Raw genomic sequence first — 9,401 nt, 5'->3', positions numbered from 1 at the left:
GAAGAAGAACATACTTGTTCAACATGCGGACCTTCTCAACGTGCGTATATCTCCCCTATTTTGGTATACATTTTTTTTTATCCCAAACTATGCGCATATTTTGAGGAATTCCATTTTGTAATGTTGTAGAGAAAAAGTTATTTTGTCTTCAAATTATGCACTGTGTATATAATTATAGCATTAGAACTATGTTCAATGCATACTTTAAGTACTTAACATTTCTAGTCAGGCAACGAAAAAATAATGTATTTTTTGGTCCCCAAAATATGCGCTGTATATGGAAATATAGGTTCTCTAACTATGCTTTGTACATAAGAAGAACATACTTGTCCAACGCATACTTTGAGGTCTTGAAAGTCGTAACTTTTTTACTATGTCCAACGCTTATTTTGGGGTCAGTTCCCAAATTATGCCTTAAAACTCAGGTCCTCAAAGTATGCATTTTTCGGTTTTTTGGTTATCTATTGTTTATTTATGAACATCTATTGAAACTATTTTAAGGGAGCATTGTTGAACACCTGACAAACCTATAGACGCAGGAAAAAATGGGTGTCCCAAACTATGCGTTGTACACATATATATATATATATATATATATATATATATATATATATATATATATATATATATATATATATATATATATATATATATATTATATATATATTTATATACATATATGTAAAAATATATATATTTATGTAATGGCAGATTCCACGACCGATACTTTTTAAAGTTCTAAATGATACTTCTAATGCTAGAGAATCAATCTATACAAAAAGAAATTAGATTAACAATTATTTCTAATAAAAAAACCTAATTCCATGATACAATGGCAGATACCACGACCAAGCGTGAACCCTATTTCCACTTTAGCGTTCTCCAACCAAATTTTTGTTTTACTTATAGACACGCCCCGGTAGTTGAAAATTTACCCATTAACCTCCCTCTTAAAAAGCAACGCCCTGGTCGTGGAATATACCGTTCCACAAACAAATTTTGATATTCAACTTAAAGCATATAAACAAAAATACACATTTTTAAACATATTAATAGAAAATATGGGCAAAAACCGAAAAAATTTGAATTCATAAACAAAATAATAAAATTATATTCAAAATCCAAACTTGTACAACGTGGTACAGAAATAATCCACAGTTCAATGAAGCAGTCGTTTTCTAATCCTTCAAAAAATCCAATGATTTAAGAATTATCACATACGGAAATTAATAAAATCTATGAGATTTATTTCCCTTTTTTTAAATTAGCCAAGTGTAAATTATTCAAAAAGGAGTAACAGAGGTTTAAAGTAGCCCATACGTTTTTAACATACAGAAAACCATTCAGAGAGTAAATTTGTCGAACTGGTCGTGGAAACTACCACAGCATAGATAAGGCGGTCGTTGAAAAATCCAAAGATTTCAGAATTTTCACATATGGAAATTGATAAAATCTATGAGATTTATATCCCCATTTTTAAACTATTTAAGAGCTTTTTATTCAAAAATGTGTAACATATACTGAATGTAACTCACACGTTTTTAACAATACAGAAAATCATTCAAAAACTTAACTTGTCGAACTGGTCATGGAATCTACCACAGCATAGATAAAGCGGTCGTTGAAAAATCTAAAGGTTTCAGAATTATCACACATGAAAATTGAGAAAATCTATAAGATTTATTTCCTACAATTTGTAACTAATAAGGTGCATATTATTTAAAAAGGTGTGAGGCAATCTCAAGTTGTGATCAAACATAAAGAAAATCATTTTAAGATTAAACTTGTTAAACTGGTCGTGAAAACCCTGACACCATTGATAAAGCGATCGTTGAAAAATCTGATGGTCGTACAGTCATCGCATTTCCAATTAAGAAAAATCTATGCGATTGGTTTTCTCATTCGAGTACTCGAAAACTTCGAGTACCCGAATTAATTCAAGTACACGAAATATTTGAATACTCGAGTGAATTCGGGTTCCCGAATATTTCGGGTACTCTAAAACTTCGGGTATCCGATACATCGAGCCCGGCTCGGGCTCGGATCAGCTCGAAAAAATTTCGGCCCGGCTCGGCTCGACTATTCGAGCTTTTTGCACACCTCTATCAAACAGCCAAGTTTATGTTTTTCTGAAATGTGTAATACAAGTTAAAAGCACACCCAAATTATAATCAGAAATATAATATAATACCATTCAAAAATTAAAATTGACAAACTGGACGTGGAAACTACCACAGCATAGATAATGCGGTCGTTGAAACATTCACAGTTTTCGGAATTATCACACATAAAAAATGATAAAATCTATTAGATTTATTTCCCCATTTCTTAACTAGCTAAGTGCATATTAATCAAAAAGGATTAACAAATGTTTAAAGTCACCCACAAGTTTTTAACATATACAGAAAATCATTCAAAATGTATATATGTCAAACTGGTCGCGGAACGAGCGCGGAACCTACCACAGCATAGACAAAGCGGTCGTTGAAAAATCTGATGGTCATACAGCCATCGCATTTAGATATAAGTAAAATCTGTGTGATTGGTTTCTCTCATTTTCAAACAACCAACTCTATATTTTTCTGACATGTGTAACACACGTTAAAAGCACACTCAAGTTGTAATCAGAAATAGAAAATAATACCATTCAAAAATTAAAATTGACAAACTGGACGTGGAAACTACCACAGCATAGATAATGCGGTCGTTGAAACATTCACAGTTTTCGGAATTATCACATATAAAAAATGATAAAATCTATTAGATTTATTTCCCCATTTCTTAACTAGCTAAGTGCATATCAATCAAAAAAGATTAACAAATGTTTAAAGTCACCCACAAGTTTTTAACATATACAGAAAATCATTCAAAATGTAGGGGAGAGTCTCCAGTTGTGAGACACCTCCAGTTGTGAGACAGTCAATTTTTTTTAACATGCAATATTAAAAAGCCGATTGGTTTATATAAAAACATTTCTTTCTATATGAGCCAACTTTTTCGTGTACGCCGAAGCGGATATATTAACTGTTTTTGTTAAATACCAACACTTTGTGTGATAATTGACTAAAAAGCGTTTTTTCAATAAATGCAAAGTATTTTTTTTCCAAGTTAATAAATTGGAAAAGGTAAATGTAATGCATTTTCTTTTAGTGTTTTCCTTATATTTTGTGAAGCAATATTGCATTGTTCCAATCTACGGTTGAAAATAATTTAATTTTTCTTTTTCAAAATAGCGCCAATTTCTGGGTGTGAGACACAGCATATCACCAGTTGTGAGACGGTGTCAACACCCATCTGGGCAGCATAAATAATACGACTTTGCAGGCATACTATTTAAATGTTGTCTTGATTTTTTTCTAGTATTTTTGGGCATGTCAAGTGGAAAAAAGTGAATTGATTCAGAAGAAATCAATTTTAATGCTCTTGTTGAAGCTATTAAATTGTGTTTATTTGATAGTCATATTTTGGCGAATAAATATTATTATTTAGTATATAATAATATATATTATTAATATATTTAATTATTTTTACTAAACATAACGTTTTATGTCAAACTTATTAAATTTTAGCAATTTTGAATGAGTGTCTCACAACTGGAGACATTTTTTTTTAAAACGATGTGCTCGGAAAATGTATCGTAAAATTTTTTGAGTTCATCGAAACACTATACTTTCTTTTAATAAAAGTTGCGTATTTTTGTTTCCTTTCGAACGGTGTATTTTTTCTGATAATTGTACAACTGGATCTTTCAGAATTTGGTGAAATCATTTTAATTATTGTTTCATTTGCTGTTAAGAATCACTTTTTAGTTTGAGGTTATGTCAAGCGATCGACACTCCTGAATCAAAAAAATCTTTAAAAAGTCGATTAGGCACATTTTTCACAAAAAAGTCGCACAATCCGAGCCCTGTAATATAGACTTTATATTGTTATCTTATTATTATTATATTTATTTTTATAATTTAAATATATATATATACATGAATTAGTAAACTTATAGAAATCCATGTTCATTTTAAAACTTCAGGTATATATGCGATCGTTGCGCGCTATACGAGAAGATTCAGAACTATGAACTTCCGACATAAAATGGTTGATTTCATACACACTACATTGGTCTCCTTAAGTCTATACTCCCTGGTCAAACTGGTCGCGGAACCTACCATAGCATAGACAATGCGGTCGTTGAAAAATCTGATTGTCATACAGCCATCGCATTTAGATATAAGTAAAATCTATGCGATTGGTTTCTCTCATTTTCCAACAACCAACTCTATATTTTTCTGACATGTGTAACACACGTTAAAAGCACACTCAAGTTGTAATGAGAAATAGAAAATAATACCATTCAAAAATTAAAATTGACAAACTGGACGTGGAAACTACCACAGCATAGATAATGCGGTCTTTGAAAAACACCGGCACACAAAAAAAATTTGGATTGCCAGGACTGCCATGTGGTAGGTTTTCTTCCTTAATGATAAATCGTCCAAACGCCCATCCTGCCGGAAGGACGTTCCGAAAAAAAGGCTTTTAAAAAAAGGGAATTCAACTTTTCTTTTCTGGCACTCTTTGGTGTTAAAGTAGACGAAAAGACGAAAAAATACATATTTTTGACTTTTTAAAATAATAATTTAAACCATTTTTCAAAGCCTTCAAACTTGCTATGTTTCTAAACAGTGAAAAAAACATTTTTTCGAAAATTTAATGTAAAATCCCCAAAAATCAATATTTTTTGACCGGCAAGTCTCTTTCTCTTCAGAAACGTTCAAAGAATGAAACCTAATTTTTTAATTAAAAAAAAATTCATTTTTAATATTTTTCAGTATATTTGAGTAATACTCAGGCGCGAGTCCCTTCGAAATTGCTCTATAAAATTAATATGGAAGCAGATAAATGTAAAACTAAGTATATCGTTGGAAAGGTAATGAAACAAGCTTTCAAATGATGTAAATATCGAGTCTTTAAATTTATAAACCTGGGCTAGGTAGTCTCTTGAATAAAGCGAAAAGCGTCCTGCCGGCAGGACCGGGCTTCGTCATTCTGTGACTAAAAATTATGTCAATTTTTGGAACATGTAACTTCTTCAAACTACCCAGCCCTTAGTTTTGAACTTACAAGCTCGATATTTATATGCGCTGAAAGCTTGTTTCGTTACCTTTCCAATGATATATATCATTTTTTATTTATCTGGATCCATGTTAGTTTTCTTTAGTGATTTCGGAGGGACTCACCTGAGTCTTTTTCGTCCTGCCGGAAGGATGTTGGACGATCTATCATTAAGGTGTATCTAAAAAGAAAAACATTGTCCGACCTAAAAGTTTGTTTCGTGTTCTCTTTTTACAGGCTTGGTGGGGAGGTGATGTTTGAGAAACTGATTTTTATGGAAATTTACTTAATTTCTATAAATAAAGCTGAATTTTTGCTTCTTCTGAATTTTTTTTTGAACTCAGTGACTTTAATAACATAAGAATTGAATATATAAAAAAATAAAAATTGCGGATTCAAAATGGCGGATCTAAATTGGTGGACTTAAAAAAAATTGTTCAGATTTCCTTTAAACTTGTTACTCGGGGGTTTTCGGGGTCGCTGATTACGAATATGATGTTAGTTTATTAAAATTCAATATGGCGGTTCCAATATGGCGGTCAAAAAAGAACAGAATTTTTCTTTTTCTCTTCTCTTAAGTTTCAGTCTCTACACCATTTCCCTTGTTAGCGTTTCTCCATATCCTTTAAATCTTGGTGAAATCTCTCGCCTTGTTCCTCGCTCTAGTCTCCTAGATTTTCAGGAAATTCATTTAAATGTCAATCCAAAAAGTGAATTTTATAACTCATCAAACATCCCAGCTTTTTAAAATTCTCTACCATTTTTACTACAATTTCTCTATATCTGTGGCTTTCTTTATTTCTTCGAAATTCCAAGCAAACTTCTTTAAAACTTGTCCAGGCTGCTTTTTCTTTAAGCTTCATCGTTTGTACAAATTTTTCGTCAACAACAACAACTAAACTTATTTAACTTATTAACTTATTATTTATTAACAACTTATTACGTATCTGAGGCCCATCGAACACGCCTTCTTTGATTGTAGCGTCAGACAGTTTCGTAAACTTCTTCGACAAATACTCAAAACATTTACCATTTTTGTCCAAGCTAGGCTTTCTCAACCTGACCAACCGCCGATACTGAGGTATCCCTCCTCTGCATCGTAAACTTTTTTCCTACTTTTGACATGAAGGCTTAATTTTAACCTAGAAACTTAGCCGAGAATTCGTTGCCCGCCTACACCACGGGGAGGTGTCCTAGTTGCGAAAAAAGAAAATAAATAAACACGAAAACTAATTTTACATAGGTCTAACACTTTTTGAGATTGTAGTATCACATAAATGCGATTAAATTTTAGTAAAACATTTACAGTAAACCATTTCTGGATTATGAAATATTCAGATTTAAAATTAGCGACTTGAGGAAACACCTTAGTTCCAAGAACCAAGAAAATCTGAGAACAATTTCGTCGTAAGTCGTACTGGATCCGCCATATTGAATTTTTATAAACTAACATCATATTCGTAATCAGCGACCCAAAAACCCCCGAGTAACGAGTTTCAAGTAAATGCGGGGAATTTTTAAAAATCTTGTCCGCCATATTGGATCCGACATTTTGAATTTTAAAAATCTGATGTCAGATTCTTAATCAGCGACCCCATAAACTCCTGAGTAACAAGTTTCAAGGAAATCTGGACAATTTTTTTTAAATCCACCATTTTAGATCCGCCATTTTTATTTTTTTATATATTAAATTATTATGTTATTAAAGTCACTAAATTCAAAAAAACATTCAGAAGAAGCAAAAATTCAGCTTTATTTATAGAAATTAAGTAAATTCCCATAAAAATCAGATTCTCAAACTTCACCCCTCTACCAAGCCTGTAAAATGAGAACACGAATTGACTTTTAGGTCGGACAATGTTTTTCTCTTTAGATACACCTTAAGGAAGAATACTTACCACATGGCAGTCCTGGCAATCTAAATTTTTTTTTGTGCCGGTGAAATCTGATCGTCGTACAGTCTGTATTTAGTCCGCAACAATCCGCATTTATGACCGGTGAAGAATTCTTCTAAAATAAGGACGGAATTATCCGAAATTAATATGTTAAGAATACGGAATCTGTCCGCAACAATCTGAGTTTAATCTAGTTAAAAAAACTTAATCCGTAAAATGTCCGGAGCAATCCGAACTCTGTTGGCAAGAAATCCGGTATTAGTCCGCAACAATTTGAAATTAAGTGTGTCAAAATCTTATACCGAAACAATTCGAAAGCTGTATGCAACGAATCTGTAAATTACACAGGTCAACAAAAAAAGACTAACATTTTTTTTATGAGATATAGGAATGGTTTCCGATGTATTTTTGGACGCTGAACACGATCCCGACTTCCAAAATTGCCCATCACGTCAGAATTTTGAGAAAAGTGGGGGTAAAGACCCCAAAAACGCTTTTTTGAGGATTTTCAACATTTTTTTTCTCTTTAACCTGACGTGCTAGAGACTTCCACAAGGTCTTAAATTAAAGCTTGTAATGTGCACTAGAAGACCCATATCAATAAAATAAAAAAAAAATAGAAGTTTTTTTAAAAAATGGGGTTGAAGGCACCAAAAAGGTGGGTTTTTCGATTGCTTTAATAGACTTCATGCTATTGCTTGGATTCGCTTAAAATTTGTTATTCGGGGTTTTTGGAGTCGTAGATTACGAATCCAAAATTAGTTTTTAAAAATTTAAAATGTCGGAACCAAGATGGCAGATATAAAAATTAAGAATTTCTTGGATTCGCTTAAAAGTTTGTTACTTCAGGGTTTTTGGGATCGCTGATTACAAATTCGCCATTTTGAATGTTTGAAAACTAATATCGGATTTGTAATCAGCGACTCCAAAAACCCTAAGTAACCATTTTCAATCGAATCCAAGCAATTGCAAGAAGTCTATTAAAGCAATCCAAAAACACACATTTTTTAGTGTCTTCAACCCCATTTTTAAAAAAAAATCTTTATTTTTTTTTATTTTATGAATATGGGTCTTGTAGTGCACATTACAAGCTTTAATTTAAGACCTTGTGGAAGTCTCTAGCACGTCAGGTTAAAGAGAAAAAAAATGTTGAAAATCCTCAAAAAAGCGTTTTTGGGGTCTTTACCCCCACTTTTCTCAAAATCCTGACGTGATGGGCAATTTTGGAAGTCGGGATCGTGTTCAGCGTTCAAAAATACATCGGAAACCATTCCTATATCTCATAAAAAAAATGTTAGTCTTTTTTTGTTGACCTGTGTTATCTGCACAATTGGATATTAAAGGGGGTGAAGGCTCAAACGGTGAAAAATAGAATGTTTTGAAGAATTTTTTTTGGCGATCCCTGCCGGAAGAATGGACTGAAAAAGTGTTGAAATTGTACTGGCCTCCAGTACAATTTCAGTCCGTTTTTTTAATGTTTCGGTAGACATTTTTAAAGTTTCAAATGTAGGTTATGTCAACAAACCATTGTTAACAGTCTAGAAGTGAAAATAAAAAAGGTTAACAAAATTTTCAACGAAATTCCCGTTAAATTTTAAACTTATATTGCAAGCCCTGCTTTAACAATAGACCAGAAAGCCTATTGTTGTATGGGATTATAATTTTATGGCTTAAAAAGTTTACAATTTAAATAATTTAATTTTCAAAACAAAAAAATTTTAATCTGTGATGTTTCATGATTACAAATATCTAAAATTCAGTATAAGAATTTTTTAATTAAAAAAAGTTATAAACTATCTAGCAAACTCTAATTGTTACGTAAAAATGGATATTATTTTTGAATTTAGGTTCACATGAATATTTAGCATACATAATAATTACTTGTAAAGAATCTGAGTTCAGGAAAAACAAATATAATGTTGAAATATAAATAAAAAATATTTTTAACATTAACAAAGAAATATTCGTTCTTCAACTTAATGACGGTCAGGCCATAAACATCACCTATAGCGACCATTTTGCAGGTAATTTTTTCCAGTACAATTTCAGTGCTGAAACGCACCAAATTTTCACTGAAATAGCACTGAGCTCTCAGTACTAATTCCCCAGTACAATCATAAATAATTATACAAAAATGTCGGAAAATGATCCGCGTTAGTCTAACATCAATCCGAGCGAATTTATGGATCCTAAATCAGCCTGGAGTAATCTTAAATGTCTATGAATGAAGTCCGTAATTATTCCGCAACAATCCGAAATTATGTCAGTTAAAAAATTTATCTGAATTAAATACGGAATAATCCGAAATCAGTCCAAAAATAAGTCTTATAATAATATGGAATTTGTAACTATGTACAACCCAGGCAGTCCAAAACAATCCATATTTAATTCAATTCA

This window comes from Leptopilina heterotoma, unplaced genomic scaffold, assembly GCF_015476425.1.
Source record: "Leptopilina heterotoma isolate Lh14 unplaced genomic scaffold, ASM1547642v1 Lhet_3, whole genome shotgun sequence".
Classification (NCBI taxonomy): Eukaryota; Metazoa; Arthropoda; class Insecta; order Hymenoptera; family Figitidae; genus Leptopilina; species Leptopilina heterotoma.
This window is presented reverse-complemented; position numbering follows the sequence as displayed.